Genomic DNA, 6,872 nt, shown 5'->3' with positions numbered 1-6,872 from the left:
GCCCATTAAATAAATTGCTCTCCCTGCAAAAGCTTTAGCAAACTCATCAACAATTGGACCCGAACCAACACTTCAGATTGTGACACAGTTAGCAGGCTGTAGATCTGGAATGAATCATAAATATCCATTTTTCTTGGGCACGGTAAACCATCGATTTGAGTAAGGTGCTGAAGAATGTTCTAAAATCTTCATTTTGATCTTTTCATTTAGAAGTTCCAGTAATTTGGGAAAATGAGCCCTTGGAACATGAATAGGCTTGAGGTTCCAAGGCACATGTGGAATTGTAAAAATGACCATAGGAGCTACAATATTTGGATCCACATAGCCTATTTCACATGGTTAAAATGCAAAATCTTTTCTATGTTTCATTAGCATTTGCATAAATGAGTGTTTTTTCAGTCCGGTGAAAGGAAAGAATTATCACCTATTTTGAGCTCTTTTATACTTTTAGATGTAAACTTGTGTCCAATGTTGAAAGGATCTCGAAGACTTGGCTGATTTGCTGCCCTATTAGCCAGCCCTTCACTTTCAGGAGGCAGTGGAACTACCACAGGCTTGACTTTCTTATCCACCGTCTTGTATTTTGTCTCCACTTGCGCTTCAACCTTGTTGAGTAAACCAGTATCTTCCTGTTCAACAAATTCTTGAATTATTTGAAAAAAATCCAATGTACATACTTCTATGGAATGATTTTCAGGCACAATATTTTTACATGAAGCATTGCCATAGCCTCCTTTTACAGTAGTGCAGCCCTCTCAGGTATTAGGAGGCACAAGATAATCACGCAATTGATCTATGTTTTGATGATGGTTAACACACACAGTAAGAAATTGGACAGCTCGTTCATTATCCTTGCTTCGGATTCGAGTATAGGAAGAGCCATCATCAAGAGCTTTTGTTTCCAAATGGGCTTCAGAAATATAGGGTTGTCCAAGAATGATAGGGCAACTACAAGAGTCTTGAACAAAGAAATGAAAATTGTCTTTTATGTCTCCAATAGTTACCTACATATTAGGACATGTAGCATATAACTCTCCTGAAGAGTTGTTTACATCTCTCATTCGCCAACCTGGATCAACATCTATGGGCTATCCGTCACTTTCATAGAGACTCCTTGCCATGACATTTATCTTAGAGCCATGGTCTAAGAGTGCAATACATGGTGTTTCTTTTTCTCCAATTTTGACGAATGTCTCCGTTTGCTGCTCTTGCCAATGTGTACGGGAGTAGTGACTACTTGGAATGAATCAAGCTTCTTCCTCTTCATGCATGTGCTGTAGACGGCCTTCTTTTTGAGAAGTGGGATGCCCAACTAGTTTGGACCAGTCAACCATTACATTTTCAGCTTTCACTTCTTTAATTTTTGCATCCATGCTTTCTTTATCTTCAGCTTCAATTGCTGCAATTAATTCTTTAACTGGTTTAAGCTGAATTCCTTATGCAATTAGCTTCTCTTCATCTTATACAAAGACTTGAAGAGCTTGCAAAAAAGCATGCATTATTTCTTCAGCATCATCACCAACATATTGTCTTTTTCTTTTGATTACATTAATAATTACATCATGGAATTCACGTTTGGCAATTCCAAGAATTTCACCTAAGGTGAATTCAATTTTGCTTCCCAGAATTCGTTCTTCTAGGACTCGTTTAAGATCGGTTGCAGTTCATATGTCAGAATACAATCTGTAGCTTGGCTGCTTGCCTTTCTTCTTTCCTCCGGTCCTCTTTATTTGTGGTGCATCTCTCCATCTCTTGATATGGGGTTATATTTTCAACAGGTTTTGGTTGTTCAGGCATTCTTCTAGTTACCCGTTTTGGAGGGCCAGCACATCGGAAGGGCCAGGTTCATCTTCTCTTATTCTCTTTTCTTCAATCAAGCCTCTTTATGATTGACATTAGCCAAATGTGCAAAAGCGAAAAAAGAATCTACCGGTTCTTTCCAACTAGTTATTCCTCGAATGCATTGACTGGCATTAGTCAAATCATCTTTGGTTGCTTTGCCGCATTCCATTTTATCTAATGCATGCATCCATATTTTAGATTGCATATAAGCTTTACATACTTTCAAATTTGATTTAGTTGGTTCAATTTGCAGCCCATAGGTAGCTGCATCAATTGCCGCGTAGGCATTCTTTACAGCTAATTCTTCAAATATTTTCTTCATTCCACCAATGCCAAAATTTGGCTCTAGTGGAAAACCAGTTTCAGATGCAAGAATTTTCCAGTCTTTCCAAAAGATGAGCTTCTGTGCTTCAGCCTCACGGAAGGCAGAACACTCCCTTTTGTCATGTTGTTGCCTGTCACACCAAATACAACGCCTCTTAAAGCCTTCTCTCATGGATCTTTGAGTTGATGATCGTCCTTGCTCTTTGACTTTGGCATCTAGCTTCTCCACCTTAGAACTAATTTTAGTAAGATTCAAATGAAGATCACACATGCTTTTAATGAGTTCATCCATGACATCATTTTTAGAAGGATTAGAAGAAAAAAGAGTTGGCTGGTTAATCAAAGGAATAGGGGATTTTGAAGGTGGATCAGGCTCCATCAATGGATTTGTTGGAGTTGAAGTAGAGCCCAATCTTAGTCGCGTCTGTTCTCTTCTAGCAATCATGTTAACTGCATCAGTAACATCTACCCATGCAGTCTTGACTTTTGATTCAGAGGTAGCATCCTCTAATCGATCAGCAAGCTTCTCTTGCAAAATGGGATTTGTAGCCTTAAGAAATAATTCAATCTTCTAACCTTTCATACTTTGTTGGTCTTCAGCATCAAGTTGTCCAAATTTACTTTCAAACTCATGGTATAAAGCTGTTACAGCTAAATAAACCTTTGTTGGGTTTGTCAACCCAATCCGTGAAACTTTTCGTTGTCATTAGGATAGAGTCTTCTAAGACCATGGATTCTTTCTTGAAGACTATGCTTGGCTAACCTGGCAAAATAACGGCTCCATGCATGTTTTGGAACACCAAAGAAGAGCATTTTCTCAACATACAAGTGAATAAAAACAGAGACATTTTCCCTCCAAACTTCTTCTAAGGCCTTGATAGATGTGCAATCAATCTTCTCTTTGTATTACCTTTGTTGTTGTTGTTGTAACATTTGGATTTGTTGTTGGTGAGTCTGCTGCAGTATGCGCATCAATTGTTGTAGAGTATCTCCTGAAGAATCCCCCATCTTGGAGTTTTCTTACACCGACTTTCACGTCAGGTTCACCAATGTCGCAGAGTGTAGGGTTGAAGGACATCATAGGGGTTTGGCAAGAAAACTAGCCAAGATAAATGGAGATGTGTCTTCAATAGATTACAATGAATGTTAAAAGGTTCAAGAGGTACTTCTTGGTCAATCACTGGGGTTTGAGAGAGAAGATTGTATTGGTGTTCATGAGCTTAGACTCCAGAGTTGGTTGAGATAAGAAAAGGGTTGATTACCTCATAAGTTCAATTTCAAGTCAAGCTTGTTTTCTTGTAAGAGCAATCACGGATTATGAAATTAAGTAAACACCATATTGGGGAATATGGGAATTTTCCATAAGTTTGGGACACGTGGTCAAATCTTTGGATTTGTCATAACTTGAACATTATAACTCCAGATCGAGCGCTCTTTAGCTCAATAGATTCCATTTTTCAAGTGCTTTCCAATTATAGGTCACATCATATGGTTTTGAGAAACTTATGGACATGTTATCCGAGTGCCACCTTTTTAGTATTCAAAAATGGGAATTGGGAAATTCCCAAACTCACTAATATTGTGTTAGTACATGTATCATCAACAACTCTGCATCCCATCATGCAACTTTGTATGATTACATTCAATGTAAGCTGAAGCTTATGAGTCAATTGCAAGGCTTGATGGATAAATAACTTTTCTTCAAGAGAGCTTCAAATAAAGATTCAGATGAGGTTAAGTTTCCACAGCCAATAAGTTAAGAGGAAAAACTCCTGTTAATTCAACTCAAAGCATAAATGAATGGTCTTTAAACATTGCCTTACCATAGGAGCTCATAATACATGCATATTTTGACAAGATGTCAACTGAAAAGCAAGAAATGAATTAAAAGATCACTACTGAAGCTAATTCTCTAAATATGGCTAAAGATAACAACCCCAAATCACCCCACAAACTCCCGAGATTCTCCTTTGATGTTAGCATAAACTTTCTCTAATTTAGAGTGCATAGATCAACCAAATACAAGTGTTAATCATACCATATGAAGTAATAGAGAAGTAAAAGGATCTGTTATCCACAAATCACTGTGTGGGCTGCCTATTTCAGCCCATAAACATAGCATCTACCTTTCAAGAGGACACTTTGATGAAGTACAAAAACAACCCCTATATCCAAGAGCATGTTACAAGCAATAGGTAGCTTGCAATAGGCATGTAGAAGTAGGGAAGAAGAAGGAATTCCTGCTACCCTTGTTTGCTTTGTAATTGGTCTCATATTTCAGCCCCAAGCTTATACATAGAGCAATCAATATGCTCTCTTGATACCCCTTCCAGAATGCTTATGCAATATCAACTTGCATCAATCATAACAATGTTAAGTAGACCAATAATTGTTCATGAATATTCAAGAAGAGAAGAATAAGTGCTGATATTCAGTCCACTTTCTTCCTATAAACAAGCCAAGAAGGCTTCTTGACACATCCCCCTTCAAGCTTCAAGAGCATTGATGAGTCCTTTGTGTCAAGATTAATCAATAGAGCAAGTAGATGAATTACAGCCCTTCAATTTACAAGATTGGAAGACCAATAACAGTCCCTATTCATCTCTTAAAATACTCAAGAGAGTGTATTTAATGTCTCTCTTGATATGGGAGAACAAACTCAACATTCACAGGTTAGGCCTAGTCCTTTCTCAAGACTCATAATCGAGCTCCCTTTTGTATTGGCTACTGCCCTTTAAATACACAGTTTTGCCCTGTTTTACTCAGTCAAGAATAGCCTTCCATTTTCGTCAGTGCATGAGAGGAGTAGCACTTACATGTCCAATGGAGTTTGCTTGTGATTGCATGGCTTTCTCCCCCTTTGCTGTGGCAGTGAAGGAGCTCTTTGCTCCACCATTCAAGAGGAGGTGCCTTGAACAGTTTCAAATCTGCCCGCAAAATGTGGCGTAGATCACGTTGCCCCTTGATCTTCTCCTTGGCAAGTTTCATCAGTCACATAAGTATAGCACAAGACATACACAATGTCCTATGCTTAATCAACCTAGGTAACTTTGTCTCCCTTGTGACTTGACTTGTGAAAATTCTTAAAACTTTGAATATCATAAGTATATGACCATATCATTGGCTCCTAAAAAATGCAATTTGAGGGAATCTACCAAGTCTACTGCTCATGTCGATGTTTTATCTTGTTTAATGCTTCATGACTTACAGAACTTGTAGTAATTTCATGTAAGTGATGCAAGGTAAGTTAAAAGTAAGTAACCACAATCATTCATATTGTCAAGGACCCATGATACATTTATTGTATTTTAAGGTAGAGAGCCCCCATCTTTATTACACCATGCCATATGTTGGTGGACTTAGGTTTTTATGATTCATTGCACTAGGCAAGTCTCTTTGTAGTATGTCTAGATTACAAGTGACCAAGTAGTATATGTATAGGTTTAAGGTTTTATGTTTTAGACCATGGGCAAAGAATCTCATGACACCGCCCTCCACTCATCCTTCAAGAAAAAGCCCTCTTTATTTCTTAAATACCAAACTTCTTTTCCTTGTGCCGCATAGACTTGGGAGCCTTCTTTCCTCGTTGTGCCATATAGGCTTGGGAGCCTTCTACTTGGTTCACGAATCCCAAAGCAAAGCTTTAAATAATATATAGAATAGATGTATTAGAGTGCTTATTTTGAGTGGGGGTGAACCAAATTGTTCATGAAAATAATGTTGTGTATTGAATTAAGGTTGTACACTCATATATTTCCACCCATTACCCTATTTAAAGTAAGAGGGCAACCTCACTAGGTAGGACATTTAACAAAACTAGAGAAAGAGTACATCAAACATAGCATGATTTTTCTTTTATCACAAAAAGTATATGAGACCATTGTGCATATTCCTCTACTTGCTTGGGTAAACATTGAGTAGTTTTGCAAGTTGTGTGTTTAGCTAGCATGGGACGACAAAGATGCATAGTTGAACATGCCTTTCATGAAATCGAATCGAACATGATTATGAAGTATAGTTGTTTGTACACATGCCTTTGTAAGCAAGAGAGAGGGTGTATTAATAATACTTTGAAAGAGAAATATGGATTTTGTAACATTTAGAAATTAAGTGATTTGATGAGTCATTGCACTAGAGAGCATATCATGGGAGTTAGACAAAATAAATCTATTTGGTTTAATCTTTGTTGTGTTCATGAAACAGAGTCACTTTGTGTTTTATAACTCCTTTGCCAAGCCGATCCACAAATGCTATCATTTATTGAAGTTAGTAAGTCATGATCGGCTTTAGTTGCTCAAAAATGAAAATGACAAAGTCATTCTCATGGTAGATGGGACCACCTTTGATAAATGTCTTTCTACACTAACACCTAAAACAAGTGTGTGAACACAATCATTTACAGATGCACCTACATCTGTATGCATTTATAAATAAAGAGACTAAATCTTAGCTGAAGTTGCTAGATTTGTTGATTACAAATTGCTACAATTGTGATTGATGGTGTCATTTGATTGAGTTAGATGTGTGTTTATTTGTAGATTGAGTTACATAAGTTACATTTATAAATGGCACTCCAACATTCTACACATTGTTCTCTTAAGACCCTTCCATTGCAAATATATCGATAAGACACCAAACTTTTAGAGAGGTGATTGAAGCATGCGTAGGGGTGTGGTAGAGATCAACTCTCATGGATGAGGGTTTGA

This window comes from Lygodium microphyllum, chromosome 2 (genome assembly GCF_053477565.2).
Source record: "Lygodium microphyllum isolate KBCC chromosome 2, Lygodium_microphyllum_v1.1.10, whole genome shotgun sequence".
NCBI lineage: Eukaryota > Viridiplantae > Streptophyta > Polypodiopsida > Schizaeales > Lygodiaceae > Lygodium > Lygodium microphyllum.
The sequence above is the reverse complement of the archived record's forward strand: the minus strand, read 5'-3'. Positions refer to the sequence as shown.